Below are 15791 nucleotides of genomic sequence, written 5' to 3'. Positions count from 1 at the left end.
CATTACATGCTGCTGACATTCACTCAGTGCTGGGCTTTAGTGGGTGATCAGGCTCCACTTGTAAACTGGTCACTGTGTCATTAAAGGGGCTCGCTTGTCCTTCCTCTTACCATGTGAAAACACAGTAGCTGTCCTTTCTGGGGAATGTAGCAACAGGTTGGTATTTGGGAAGGAGAAACCAGACCCTGGGCTAGATAGTGAACTTGGTGGCACTTCGATCTTGGGTTTTCCAGTCTCTGACACTGTGAGAAAGAAGTTTCTACTCTTTCATGAAAGTATGCAAACAGGGTCACCCAACCACTGCATGGTAGTATCAGAATCCCAACATAACATTTCGGGCAATGGGGCCTGACTAGGGTTGACCTTGTCATCTCTAGAGCTAAGTCATGTCCATGCACACTTCTTGAGCTCTGTGTGGCTGGAATTTGGTGGGATTCTAAAGCCAAGGTTGGTTCCTGATCTCAGAGGCTCACTGAGGAAGAAGACAGCCAGTCGTGGGATGTTTTAGTTATAGTTCCACTGACTCATATCTAGTTACTCGCAGATAGGAACATGGGCTACAGGGTCATGGGTTAAGAAGACTTCCATTCTAGTATTAGAAATGGGAATCACAGTGCTACATAAGCACTGAGTTATAACCAGCCCATGGACAGTGGCTCTAGGCACAGGCTCTAGCCCTGCAGGCTTTGAAGTCAATTCAAAGAATGTGGGGAAGCTGGCAAGCTCTATGTCTGGGCGACTTCTAGAGATAAGAATGAGGTGAGTGTATGCTGAGACCTGTATTCAGAATGAATTAGGATACCATAGAGGGCATGGCATGGATTTGGGGCCCTTTCCTAAGGTAACAGGAGACCCTAGTTGAGTTTCAATTGGGCAACTTAAGTGGATTTGCTTTGTAAAAACATGGGCCTGGAGTGTAATTTGGAGTGAGTAAGACCAGTTATGTGGCTGGTCCCTTCTTATGTTTCAGTATTTGAAGAAAAAGATCAAGTTGAGCTTTCCAGAATGCTGAGAGCACAGAACATAGCTTCTATGGTCCTTAAACTGAAGCCAGCAAGCAGTTCCACAGCACTGATGTGGTGCCAGGCTCACCGGCTCTGCATTGTGCTTTGCCAGCTTCTGGCCTGTGGACTTAAGATGTTGCATTGAATTTAGATATTGCTACTTGCTTCATCTTAGAGAAGAGGAAAGTGAGGTGCCAGGAGAGGAAGTGGCTCCTTCAAGCTTATAAATGGTGGACCTAGACTAAAACCAGGCAGGCTGGCTCCGGTGTCTGGACCACTGTGATTCACATAAGAGGCCACTCTTTCTTCTTTACAAGCTAAGTGGACATCTCTCACTGGGCCATCTGAGCACTCCTTCTCATCCAGCCTCACAAGCTTTAGCCAATTCTCTCCTGCCTATGGCAAGAATCCCATCAGGACAAGCCCCTTTCTGTTTCAGCAGCAATGGAGACATTTTTAATGTGTTGACTTGACTGGATTATGGGGTTCTCAAATCTTTGGTTAAATATTATTTTGTGGCTTTATATGATGTATTCACTTATCCAGCTTGAGGCAATAGACAGGGTATGCTGGTAGTCTGGCAAGAGGGGAGGAGCCACTTAGCTTGAGGAGATGAAGGAGTGGCCTCTTAAGCCAATCTACTCATGTCCCAAGACTGAGGCATTTCTATTAAACTGGACTCCCTGTGGTCAAGTTTTTAGAAGAGATTAACACAAGTTGCCCAGTGTGGACAGGCCTTACCCAATGAGTAGGAGAACTGAACAGAACAAAAGGCTCAGATTCCCCTAAGCAAGAGGCAACTCTACAATTGATTGCCTCAAGACACAGACTGGAATATTGGCTTTCCTAAGTCTGCTATCCCACCCTGTGGAATTTTGGACTTGCCAGTCTCCTTAGTTCAGTGAGACAATTTCTTATAGTCTCTCTATATGTCTGTTTGTCTGTCTATCTATCTATCATCTATCTATCTATCTATCTATCTATCTATCTATCTATCTATCTTTTGTCTTTTTTTTTTTTTTGAGACAGGGTTTCTCTGTATAGCCTTGGCTGTCCTGGAACTCACTTGGTAGACCAGGCTGGCCTCGAACCCAGAAATCTGCCTGCCTCTGCCTCCCAAGTACTGGGATTAAAGGCGTGCGCCACTACTGCCCGGCTCTATCTATCTATCTATCTATCTATCTATCTATCTATCTATCTATCCATCCATCCACCTGCTGGTTTGATTCCTCTACATAGTCCTAACATAACTCTATTCTCCTACCATTTAGGTCAGAGTCTGCAAATGTGTGGGGAATTAGCAAGCAAGGGAGCCTTGCCCATGCAGTGTTGGCTTCTGGCTTTCCTCTCTCTCCAGGTCCATCTGTATGCACATCTGTCTTGCCTAGTGTTGTGAAGCTTACCTCTTCCAAATTGAAACAATCTCACCTGGAAGAAGGAAGGAAGCTCATAGACCTCAGGAAGCCAATGGAATGGACATAGCTTAGAAGCTCCCAACGAGAGAAGATTCACAGTGTGATAAAAGCAGCCCACAATTGCAGGAAGTAAAGATACCTTAGTGGCATTGAATGCAGGATGGTTGATGCCTATGAGTCATCACTTATGTTGGTGGACTTTTTGGTGATCTTGCTGTTTTGAGGCCACCCATACCCCTGTAAGTACCCTTTCTCCTATGCTCCTCAAAGTAGCCCCAGTAAACCCCTTGCTTCACCGTTAGTGCTTTGTGTGGAATCGTTTCTTTGGTCTGACATTGACGTTTAGGCTGAGAGGAGTACATGTTTGCTCACAGGGAAAAGTCACACAAAACTTGGTTTGGGGTTGTGCTCCTGATTCGGACTCTTTTTCCTCTGTTGGGATGGAGGTCTACCCTGATCCCTGGCTCTGGGCTGACATCCTGCTGATCTCTCTTCATCTTTCCAGTTTGAGGACCTACTTGGTGCTGCCGTATCCCCTTTACTGAACTGATGGTCTTGCTTTGGCCCATGTCAGAGTAACTCTCATCCAGTCCTCTCAAAGGCTGGCTTCTCTCAGATCCTGATGCTCCCAGCTGGGAAAAGGTCAGGTTTCTTTTGCATACTTGTAAAGCATGCTCCTTTTGAGTTTATCGCTCTGACCCCCTCCTTTACTGTGTACAGCGCTGGCCACACCTCTGGAGACAGCTCCAGGTTTGGGCCTCTTTGGCCTCAGCATCTCTTTTCTCTTCTTGTTCCTCCTTGATGTCTTCACTTGCCTGATACGAAGTTATCAAAACTGGGTAGATCATTTAGGTGGCTTACTATAAGGAAGTAAGTAAGTAAAACCTAGGCCATAATGGGGCCCAAAGCAAGGGTTAGGGGCATCCAGAGAGGGATGAGAACACTTTCTACTAGAGGAGGGTAGACTGCCCCATTGTGCTGAGCTTCAAAGTTAAGTGACGTTTTGGGAGGAGCTTGAGATGGACCTCAGAGAATGGTGTGAAATGAAGAGCTGTGAAGAATTCTGGGAGCTTGGGGGGATAGGAAGCCTGTGGGTAGAGAAAGTGTGGGAAGTAGATGAGGCTGGAGAGAATGAGGAGAATCAGCTAATGCTGGTCTATCCAGAACGAGTAAATGGGCTGCTAGCTTCTATAAGATAGCCATGGGTGATCCCTTTCTACCAGTATAACACAAGGGCTGGAGAGCAGCACGCTCAACGCTTTTCCTGGCTGTCATTTGGTGAAGGAGCGCTGGCTGAGTCATTTGGAAGAGCTTGAGGGAGTCAGCTCCTTCATCTGGGACACAGGGCAGGGTGCTACACTGGAAAATGCCTTACATCCTACCCAGCCACACAGCTTTAAGAGTTTGATATACATTTTGCTCTCTAGAGTAATTTTAATAGCAGAGTTACATACTTACAGGTATTTGTATGAGGAATTTTTAATTATAAAAATTGGAGCATAAACAAATTATGTCTACCTGCATTTTAAGCTCTTGCCACATCTAAACATTCTCTTCTTTAGATTGAATTATTGAAACATATTAAAATATCCTTTACCTCCACCTCCTGTTGTGTTCTAAAATAAAAAGATATTAAAATGGGTTTTAAGTTCATTGTTACGCTTCACAGAGAACACTTTGATCTACTGTGCAGATCAAGACATTGTTTTTCCAGTTGTCTTAAGGCTGCCTTTTGACAGTCTATCTGAATTAGAGTATAGAGTGTTCAGATGTGATGTGTTACATCTTTTTCATCTCTTTTAAAGAACAGATATTTTCTTTTTTTAAAAAAATTGGATATTTTATTTACATTTCAGATGTAATCCCCTTTCCCCATCCCTCCCACCCAGGAACCCCCAAGAACAGATATTTTAAATGCAAACATTATTCTGCTTTTGGGGAACCAGCAAGGATGACCTTAGGAAAGTTCAAGAAGACAATTCAGAGGACCTACTGTCTGGCTGTCCCTTGGCTGGCCTTCCTTCAGATAGGCAGGTGCTGCTTCTATCACATGCTTTGTTTTGTGATGCTTGTGGGACCTATTTTTTTTTTCCTTTTTAAAACAACAACAACAACAACAACAACATCTTTTTTCTATAGTCCTTGGTAGTCTGAAACTTGCAATGACCACATTGGCCTTAAACTCACTAAAATCTGCTGGCCTCTGCCTCCAATAGTGCCAGGATTAAAATATGACACTTGGCTATCCTCTGAGAGGCCCGATCCACCAACTGGCTCAGACAGAGGCATAGGCTCATAGCCAAACAGTGGATGGAGCTTGGGGGCTCATAAGGAAGAATAAAAGAAAAGATTGAGACCCCTAAGGGGATAGGAACTCCACAGGAAGGTCAGCAGAGTCAACTAACCTGGACCCTTGGGGCTCTCAGAGCCTGAACCACCAACCAAAGAACATAGGCTGGACCTAGGCCTCCCTGCACATATGTTGCAGATGTGCAGCTTGGTCTTCATGTGGGTCCCGAACAACTTGAGAGGGGCTATCCCAAAAGCTGTTGCCTGTATGTGGGATATTTTCTAACTGGGCTGCCTTGTCTGGCCTCAGTAGGAGAAGCACCACCTAGCCTCACAGAAACTTGATGTGCCAGAGTGGGGGGACACCCAGGGGCCCTCCACTCACTCAGAGGAGAAGGGGAGGGGAGATGGGGCAAAGGATTTTTGGAGGGCTGACCAGGAAGGGGGCAGTGACCAAGATGTAAAGTGAATAAGTAAAATAAAAATATCTTTTTTTAAAAAATGCGAAAAATATATGTCACCCTGTCTGGCAGGACCTATTTTTCAAAATATATGCAGAGCTTAAACTATAGATGTTTCATTAAAAGCAGTAGAAATGGGACAGTTGTAACTCTGTGTAGGGTCTTGAATGCACAACCCTCTCAAGGATTGGTGAGTGGTGAGCTTCAGAAACAGGCCTTTGGAGTCTTCCTTCTTTCATAAATGTTAAGTTTCTTTCTTTCTTTCTTTTTTCTAGTAGAAGATCCAGGTGGTTTCTTCTCACTGGTTTCCTGCTGAGTTTGACTTAATTCCGATTCAGTGCACATTGCTTTAGAAGCAGGAAGCTAGGGAATCATTGGAGATGGCCCTGGCTCTGCCAACACCTGGCCAACATATGTCACCTCTCCAGGCTTCTGCTGAAAGAAGCGGAAGACCTAGACTAAGCCATCCAGAGCATGGAGCCACTGATCAGAGCCTTCAAGATGAGACTAGATACCTTGACTCTGACAGAAGAGAAAGTAGGAAATAGGATTGGACTCACACAGGAAGACTTTCTGGAAAAGACACCAATGGCAGAGGCACTAAGATCAACAATTTATAAATGAGCCCTCATAAAGGTGAAAAGCCTCTGTGCAGCAAAAAACAATGTAATTTGAGTAGCAACCACAGAATATCAAAAAAAGCATTATCATTTATATATCTGATAGAGGGCTAGTATCTAGAATATAGAAAGAACTAAAAAACCTGAACATCAAGAAAGCAAATAACCCAATTAAAATTGGATCTAAAGAGATAGAGAGATGGCTCAGAGGTTAAGAGTACTGACTGCTCTTCCAGAGGTCCTGAGTTCAATTCCCAGCAACCACATGGTGGCTCACACCCATCTGTAATGGGATGTGATGGCCACTTATGGTGTGTCTGAAGACAGTTACAGTGTACTCATATAAATAAAATAAATAAATCTTTAAAAAATTGGTTATAAAACTAAGTAGATAATTTGGAAATACAAAGGACTGAAAAACACTTAAAGAACTGTTAAATATCCTTAGCCATGAGAAAAATGTAATTTAATACTATTTTTTTATTTCATCTTAACCTGGTCAGAAGGACCACGATCAATAAAACAAATGACAGCATATGCAGGTGAGAATATGGGGAAAGGTAAACATTTGTTGCTGGTGGGAGTTCAAACTTGTACACCTACTATGGAAATCAGTGGTAAATTCTTTAAAAGCTGGAAATTGATCTACCTCAAGACCCAGCTATAACACTTTTGGACACATACTCAACAGACTCCATGCGATACTAAGGAGACATTTGCTCATCCATGTTCATTGCTGCCCTATTCACAGCCAGAAATTGGAAACAGCCTACCTATCCATCAACTAATGAGTGGTCAATGAAGCTGTGGTACATCGACACAACGGATTTCAATGAATTTGCAGGTAAATGGATGGAACCAGAAACAGACATCCCTAGTGAGGTGACCTACACCCCAAAAGAAAAGCACTGCGTGTTTTGTCTTTTGTGGTTTCTTTCATAAGAGTTGCCTTAATCATGGTGTCTCTTTACAGCAATAGAACAGTGACCAAGACAGGTAGCCAGTAAAGTACCATGGGAGAAGAGGAGATCTTCCAAGGAAGGAGAAATAGAATAGAGTGTTATAAAGAGATGAGGGAGGGGAAGAAGAATAGAAAGATTAAATGGAGAGGGGCATGGGAGGGCAGGGTAAAGGAGGTAATATGGGGAGGGAGAACTAGCCCTAAAAGTCTTTTAAAAATCCATATACCCCTCACACCCCAGCAATGAGCAAAGAGATACCTTGGTGGTGGTGGTGTTTTTATATCAGTCAAGGGCAGAGTAAATGGCAGGCCTTAGTTCATCCTTGCTTGATGCCTGGCTTGGTGGCCAAAGCTATCGTATGCTTAGGACTCATAAAAATCAAATCAAATCAAATCAAACCAAACCAAACCAAATCAAATTTAGGCAGTGCAGGGCAGAAGAAGACGACAGAGAGCTTCAGGCCACTATGCCACCCACAGACTTGCCCTCCAGTGCACAGCACATTGTGGCCACACCAGGCAGCACTGGTGGAGGATATCACCCAGGGGTCTGCCAGCCTCTAGCCACATGGCCAGCTTACAGTGGGAGCCACCACAGTGTGTGAGTATGTGGTGGTCAGGTGGGAGAGAAACAGAAGTGATGCTGCCTGAGCACTCTGAAGAGATGGAACTGGAGCCCCAGAGGATTAGCCTGTTGCGAGCGGCCAGCCCCACTATATGGGACCATGGTGAGGTTCTCTTGAGAGCTGGTCCCATCTCTCACTGCTAGCAGGGAGGATGGGCCCTGTGTGTCATTCAGGCAGCACACTGGAGCTGGCCCTAGTGACCATTTGTCTGCCATGAGGTGGCACCGGTACAGAGATGATGCCTCTGCCTGTGCCCTTTGCCACCTCTGGCAGTTAGGAAAACTACCCACAGGATCATGAGCTTGGGAGAGCTACCCTGTCCCTCACCAGCCACAGCATTCAGAAGAGCTGACCCTGGTGGTGGGGAGCAGGTGAGCCAGCCCAAAGGCTCGCCCCATAGGAGAGCTGGCCTACCACTCTTTTGCTATGAGGTGGTGTGGTTGTCGGGGTCATGCCTTCCCCTCTTGCTCCTCACTACATGCAGTAGTCAGGAGAGCTGGCACAGGGGTCATGAAAGCAGAAGACCTGCTTCTGCCCCTTGCTGGCTGCAGCGCTAGAAGAGGGCCTGTACCTCGCTTGAGCAGCAGGGGTAGTGAGGGGAAAGAGAACCAGGGGTGTGAGTGAGGGAGCCCTGGCTCCGCCACTCTGCCAAGAGGTGGTCTGGGTTGGGGGAGAGATGCCTTTTTTCCCCCTTGCCCATAGCCACCTGAGGCAATTGGGAGAGCTGAGCCTGGGGTCATGAGAGCTGGTGAGCTTGCATTGCCCCTTTCCCACTGAAGCACTCAGAAGATCTGGCCCTGGGAAGCACAGTAGGGTTGGCTCTGGTCAAGGGGGGGTGCAGATGAGCCAGCCTCGGGGAGGGGCACAGAAGAACTGGCCCTGCCACTTGTCTGCAATGAGGTGGTGTGTTTGTGTGTGTGTGACCTCCTCTTCTACGCCTCACTACCTGCAGTTGCCAGGAGAGCTGACCCTGGGATCATGAGAGCAGGGGAGCTAGGCCTGACCCCTCACTGGCAATAACACTCAAGAGAGTGGTCCCTGCACCTTGCATGGGCAACACAGTAGAGCTGGCCTTGATAGCAAAGGCACAGGCGAGCAAGCTTCAAGGGTGTAGGAGCTGGAGAGCTAACCCAGCCCCTCACAGGCTTTTGCACTTGGGAGAGCAGATCTCTCACCTTGACTGGACAGCACAGTGGAGCTGGCTCTTGAATGTATAGGTGTAGGTGAGCAGAGGAGGGCAGGAGATCAAGAGAGCTGAGCCTGCCTCCTGCAGATATGGCACTGGGTGACCTACCTAGAGCAGTGCTGGAGTGCTAGACCAGGTGGTGCCGACAAGGGAGAGTTGGTGGGCTGTCCAGCTCAGCTACTACCCAGGCCCACATCTAGGGCTCTGATTTGGCCCACCCTAAATCTGTATTATCTGTGAAAGTTTTGAATGTGTGAAAGGGCCAGTCCTGCTGTTCCAATCTGCAGGATTGCTACAACACAGGGCAACAACAGGGTAACATGGAGCAGTGGGAGGATCCAATATTAATGGTGTCAGAGAAGCCAGAGGCCTCAAACCAGACCAATGGCTCATTGCAATAAACATTTGCAAGTGAAGATGAAGATGTATGGACAGAGGGATATTCTGTGTGACACACTGTGACATATGTACAGCTTCCATGATGAGATGTCTTCTATGCTTTGTGTGTGTGTGTGTGTGTGTGTGTGTGTGTTATTTTGAGTGGCGGTTGCAAGAGTGAAGGGTGGATATGAGGGGATGGGGAGATGAGTGAGACTGGGGTGCATAATGTGAAACTCACAAAGAATCAATAGTTAACAAAAATTTACGTGGAAATCTACTACCGTAGAAGCTCCCTAAAATACATACACATATGAAAGGAAATGAGTTATCATATAATGGGGGTGGGGATACCCCAACTATATATCTTGTGTCACCAAATAAAACCTCCAGTGCCAGAGATGAGTTACATCTTGTTGAGTTTACTGCAAATGGGTTTCATGGCCCTCTCCCCGACATCTGCAAACATCACAGTCTATTGCTGAAGCTGTAAGCCACCCTTCACAACCTGATGATCAGGCCCTATTGCTGAAGGACCACTTACTTATGTCATTGATCATGGAGAAATCGAGCTGGTGCCCTGCTAGATGCCTCACCCGTGCTGACCAGCATTCATCGTGCCAGAAGCTACCTTACTCGCTATTGGATGGGAAAAGTAATTGCCAATATCACTTAGCTACAAACCTTGTGACCTGCAACAGAGACTCTCCTGAAACAGTGGCACAAATGCTATGAGAGTAACAGACCACTTTTTAAACATTGGATCTAAGCCCCACTCCACGAGATGAAAACTATACCTGACACTGCTAAAATAGCCAAGAATCTGAGATTAGATAGGTCATTGGCTCTAGGGGAAGTCCTGCTACTATCGTTCTGCTAAGGGAACAAAGCAGTAAAAATGGCCTTTAATGATAACGTTGCTAAACTCAGAGCATCATTCAAGCCTCATGAGAGAAGCCTCTTCTCATCGCAGTCAATGGTAATTAACAAAGAGATCACAATTGGACAATGTGCAGAGGGTAAGAGACTTTGGAGCACTCAGTCCCAAGTGGTACATCTTTATCAAAATTCTTCCCTAAAGGCATATATATCCAGAGGTGGCTGATGATTTTAAGAAAATAGTGTCATCTAAACTCAGCATGACTAATACACGTTTGCATGGGACACCATGCATTGGCCTGCACAAGTTCAAACCAGACAAAATCTCAGCATTGAGAAGGAGAAGTATGCACAAAGTTTCACCCCTAATCAAAATATTATTTGTCATTAATACCTGCTGGGGAAGGGAAACTTGGGTTTCTTCAATGGTAGAGATCCCAGGGCGGACCCCATACCCAAGAATAGTTGTCTAACACGAAGTGGACTCCATAGATTTTTATGCACTTTTCTTTTGTTTTGATAATTTTTTATGTTATTAGGTTTGTTTGGCAGAAAAAGAGAGAATATGAAATTGGATGGGTAGGGAGGTAGGGATCTGGCAGGATTTGGAGAAGGGAAAGAATATGATTAAATATATATTATGTAAAAAGTGATTTCTAGAAAAAATGGAGTGGTAACCATGTATATACCAGAAAAATATTATGACAACTGCATGAAAACATTTGATATGATAATGCCTGGTAAAAGACAGCTGCCAACCGCTTTCAGAAATCTTGGAGAAGAATTCTAGGTTTTCATTTCTAAGCTGCTTAGGTAATGCCCAATTTTTAACAGTTGTGAAAGCATATTTTAGTTCTCTCTGTGAAATCCGTAGTGTTACCTGGGTCAGGACTGAGTGCTGATAAAGCACTTGAAAAGGAGAAAAGGATAGAACAAGATCCCTATCCTGTTCATGGACTTCCAGGGAGGCAGGGTCTTCTGATCTAACTCATTCACTGGTTGGCTCTTCTTGTCAATATTCTTGGCAAGTTGTAGTTTAGGACACTGTCTCTCAAGCGTCAGTAGACATCAGAAACACCTGAGAGTTGCTAAAGTCCAGACTGCCAAGGCCCGGTCACAGACTTTCTGGCTCAGAGGTCTGGGTGGTTCCTTTGCATCCTCATTTCTAACATATCTCTAGATATTGTTGCTGTGTGTCTGGGAACCATGCTTGAAGAACATTTCATCTAGGCAGTACCTAGAACATCCAGAGGCAGAGAACTTCCCATCTCCGAAGTCTTCTTAGCTCAGTTTCCAAGAGCTTGACACAGTCATACATGAGATTGGAAGGAAAGGGTTTGTTTGTCTGTTTGTTTGTTTTTCATATTGGTTTGAACTCTGCCGTCCCTACCCCTTGGGCCCAGAGGGTCTTTGTTGTGCCCCCTTGGCAATAAGGTTAGACATCATTTGTCACAGCTTCAGCAGAAAACACTATTATTAGATTTGGTTTGTGAGTCACTATTCTCACAGCAAAAAGGAGGCTGACTCAGAAAATATGGCAAAAAAACTTAAAGCCATTCTAGGGAAAAGTATGATCTATTTCTGGGATGACATCATGCAAAGAAATTCATTTAAGATACTTAAGGTGTTTGGGGCAGGAGATACACAAGCAACTGTCTCCTGTAGGAATTCTTGGAAAAGCTACAGCAGCATCCCTCAGCTTGGATAATATATATTTTAAGCAATGGGTAGGCTAGTGATCTTCTGTACATTTTACCAAAGTCTTGTGGACACACGACTAGTCCAGCAATGAAATGCGTATTTTGGCACACAAACCACTTGCTGGAGAAATAAGAATTTAATGGACATATATCTGAAAGTTCCTAACACTTTGGGGAGATTTTGAGATTTATTCTCGCACACCATCCAATGAATTTTATTGGGAACTGCTAAAATATATACTTTTAGTAGGAATAGGTAAGCACAAAATGTGGACACCGCTGAAAAAATATTGGCCATGCCAAAGTAACTGCCATAAAAGTTCACAGAACGTTTCAGAAGAGAACCAGAGAGACTTTATAGGAGTTGGCTGTCTAGTGGAGCTTCAGCTAGGGTCTCATTTTAAGGAAACACGTAGTGGTTTCCAAGGAAAAGCAGGCAGTTACTGTCTTTGAAGGGACCAATCCTGCTAATTACTATAGCTACACAAGGGAGGGCCATGAATGTTTCACCATAAATATTTGATGAAACCGCCTAATTAACAATTAGAGTTACAACAGCCACATTAAACCAGGTGTGGTTTAGGAAAAATACTTTGAGGGGAAATGTAGTTCTCACCTGCCCTCAAAGGCTGAAGATACAAGAGGAGCCATGCCAACTCAGACCACGTTCTAGAAGATGCTCCATGCGGGGTTCTGTCACCATGGAAAGAGAACCAAGGCAGCTGAATCACTAGGCAATACTAGGGACTTTGATCATACATGCAGTCTGTCATTGACTGAAAGCTCACTATGGTATATTAGACAACTCTGCATTTCTTCCTTGGAGATGGTACTGTCTCTGTTACCTATCACTACCATTCTTTCTAAGCTAAGATACTTGATTGTTTTTTGTCATTGATTGTAGGATGCAAACCCTGGAGCTTTAAAGCACTACTGCTCTGTGATCTTAATATTTAGAGCTCCACGTTCACTGTCTGATCTAAAATGGGAGGGCAGTACTTGCTTCATAGACCACTGTGAAACATAATAGGATATTGGATATGCCACACCCACCACCAAGCCTGCTAAACAACATCTGCAACACCATGTTAGGGAACACGGTGATGGGGCAAACAGCTCAGTAGGCAAGGAGCTCCTTGTGCATGTTTGAAGACCTGCTTACACACAGTAGCTAGTACCTGCAAGATGGGAGATGAGGTCGGAGGTGGAAGCAGGAGAATCCTAGAAGTTCATGGGCCAGCTAGCTTGGTGTACACAGCGGCAAACAAGAGACCCTGCTTCAAAAAAAAAAAAAAAAAAAAAGTAGAAGACAGGGACTGATACTTGAGGTTGTCCTCTGACCTTCACATGCATGCCGAGGCTCTTATGTGCCTAATGCACACACACACACATACACACACATGTAGACAGATCATAAACCCAAAAAAGAATGCGTGCATTTTTGGCTTTGGGGTGATGGTCAGTGAACAGCATCCCTCCTTTCAAGATAAAATCTTTACCCCAAAGAAAAGAAAATCTAGGTAGGCACTTTTTGGAAATGCATGGTGTAAGAGCCACATTGCCCTTACACTAAGAACCTATAATAAGCTGTATACTCTGAACCACTGATGTCCCATCGGGCCTTAGAAGGCTCTCTCTCCATTTAAATAGAGTCTATCAAGAACAAATTTAGCAGGTGCTACTGACAGGGACCCATTAAAAGTTCTGAAACTCCCCAACTTTCAGGAAACCTGTTTAACTTCATTTAACACAACATTTTCTAATTTTAGTCCAGAGAAAGGAACCTTTTTTTTTCCTGACAAGATTTTTAGTGCCCTGTGGGACATTTGGTATGGCTAAGGGCACAGTCGTGGAGCTGTTGAACTGTGCACTCTCTAAGCCTTCAGAGACATTTTGACCTTGGTGCTCGGTGTGGTCCCAGCCTTCAGAATACGGGGTTGAATGCGTGGCTCAGTGTATGTACACCAGCTTCTGAATGCTTCTTGCCCAAAAAGGGACTTCCGGTGGGAGCAGTTTATTCTCGTTAGTACCGCAAACAAGAACTACAGCACAAGACGTTCGCCTATAAACGTCTGCTCCTAAGTATGTCTGACCAGCCAAACCTGAGTGGTCTTTCTGGAGACGGCCTAACATCTCCTGCTAGCAGCTTTCAAAGGCAGAGGCTGCCTTTTGCTCATTTCCTCATTGGCCAAACCTGAGCCCTGGAAAGGTGACAAGGAACCTGGGAAGGTGCTGCCAGCTAGGCACTACTGAGACCTTGTGCCCCAAGGTTGCGCAGAAGAACCTGAGTGCGGGGCTCCCTTCTTCATGGTGGATTTCATCACTGCCTGGGTTCACCTTGTGCTTTCACCCCCACAGCCCCTGAACTTCCGACCTCCTTCCCTTTTAGAAAAGGGTATTTTGCGATTGACCCTTTTCCAGTGCTTTGGTAAACTTCCTGCCACGCCAGCTCTAGATTCACCTTTCTGTGCTGACTTGCCTGGGCAGCGAGGCCACATTCATTTGCTTTTTCCCTCCCGGCTCTGCATATGGCGAGCTGTGCATCTCCAAATGTGTTTCCTTTTGGAGGAAAACTAGCTCTTTCGCCAGAGCCGGCTCAGGACACAGAGGACTGGCTCCTTGGCGGGTTGCCCTAGTGATAATCTGGAAGCAATCAGTGGAAGAAAAAGATAACACAGCTGTGATTTTCAAGGAGACGGGTCCTGGTTTTTCTACCTGCCAACCACGTTTCCTCTGAGGAGTTTTTCAGCAAATGCTGTAAAAGAGACCTTTTAATCTTGTTTCAAAAGCCTGGAATCCCAAGTCGTTCCAGATCTTGGGTAGAAAACAGGCCAGAAAGACATGAGGGGCTGAGGAGCTCAGGGTTTGTAAGGGGGGTATAGGGGGTTGGGGGGAGTGGGCAGGATGCCACCGCGAGTCGGCATCTTAGCTCTGCATGTGTTTTGAGAAGACTTGATGAATTTGGCCTCCAGTGCTCTCGCCCACAAGTAGGATATGGTTTGGGATGGGGGTGGAGGGCTTTTCAGAGGATGACAAGCATCAATCTGTCAGGGGATGATTTTCAGACATCTTCCTGGAGCGCCTGGAACCAGGGAGATACCTGCCCATGCATGGGAAAAGCTAAGCAGAGTGGTTGCCCCGGAGACTGCTAGGCCAGGAAAAAGAGTGCACTAGTAATGATTAAGTAATTAGTTTATTGTTTAAATGTGGATCTGAGAAGAAAGGAGAATAAAGAGGATGGGAAGGGATAGGTAAGGAGGGAAAGAGAAGAGGGTATGTTAGTGTCATCCCCTGGGATGGGCAACTAAAGCTTTTTTTTTTTTTTTTTTTTTTTTTTTTTTTTTTTTTTTTTTTTTTTTTTTTTAAATGAAAGCTGCAGAGGCATCTTCCCAGTCCAGTGAATCATTCTTGCCATTTTCTTGGTGGTAGCTGAGTGGTGAGGCCTGGGAAGTCCCCAGTGCATGGCTTCAGAAATGTGCTCCATAAGTACAGGACCTTTCATCATTCTTCCTATGATACTGGCAGTCACTTCCTGGTGGCGATTTTGCAGCTGATGCCACAGCTGATATCATGGCTATGCCTAAGAATATTTGCAAAAGCCGCTGAGTCAGCGGAGAAAGGCCTGATGTAGAAGGCAACTGGATGCCAAGGGTCTCTCCAAGCCTCAGTAGCTTGGTTTTTATGATGGAGTAGCCAGGGGCTGGAAGATGGATCTGCAGGACACATGGCTTGCTTTGCGATTCCGAATACCAGAGTTCAGATCCCAGCTGCCAAGTAAAAACCTGGGCATTAACCATATGCCAACCTGTAATCCTAGCACAGGATGAGCAGAGACAAGCAGCTTCCTGAGGCTTTCTGGCTACTAGTACAGAACATGATAGAGCACACATTTGCACACACCAGTGTACACACACACCAGTGTAAACACACACACACACACACACACACACACACACACACACACACACAAACACGCGCGCGCGTTTGAACTGGGCCAGGCTACTCCTCATTTTGCAAGGTTGCTGAAGAGTGGTGGATGTCCAGCCAGGTCAACAGTAAGCATGACTGTACCACTCATGAAGTGACAGCTCCTCTGACTGAAACCCCGTTTAAGACCTGCATCTCTGGGTGACACACTGAGGGACCTCCACAGTGATACTTAGCAGGAATACACAAAGGGCCTGGCATTTGGGACAGTCTTTCCTTCCAGCAACATTTCTCTGGTGACGATTTACTTTCTGCCACCTGGGTCTGTGTTGCGGTTTCTCACTG

The 15791-nt window shown here is 45.4% G+C and overlaps 1 non-coding gene across 1 annotated transcript; it reads left to right on the top strand.

The window, feature by feature from the left end:
• Positions 1–6983: 6983 nt before the first annotated feature.
• Positions 6984–7126, top strand: LOC117721166 (small nucleolar RNA SNORA48). The gene has a single exon (XR_004608424.1). It is a non-coding gene; the product is annotated as a small nucleolar RNA SNORA48 (small nucleolar RNA).
• Positions 7127–15791: the final 8665 nt, after the last annotated feature.

The sequence above is a fragment of the Arvicanthis niloticus genome, chromosome 15 (genome assembly GCF_011762505.2).
Source record: "Arvicanthis niloticus isolate mArvNil1 chromosome 15, mArvNil1.pat.X, whole genome shotgun sequence".
NCBI classification, from domain to species: domain Eukaryota; kingdom Metazoa; phylum Chordata; class Mammalia; order Rodentia; family Muridae; genus Arvicanthis; species Arvicanthis niloticus.
Note: the sequence above shows the minus strand (reverse complement) of the source record. Positions and strands in the feature narration are given on the sequence as shown.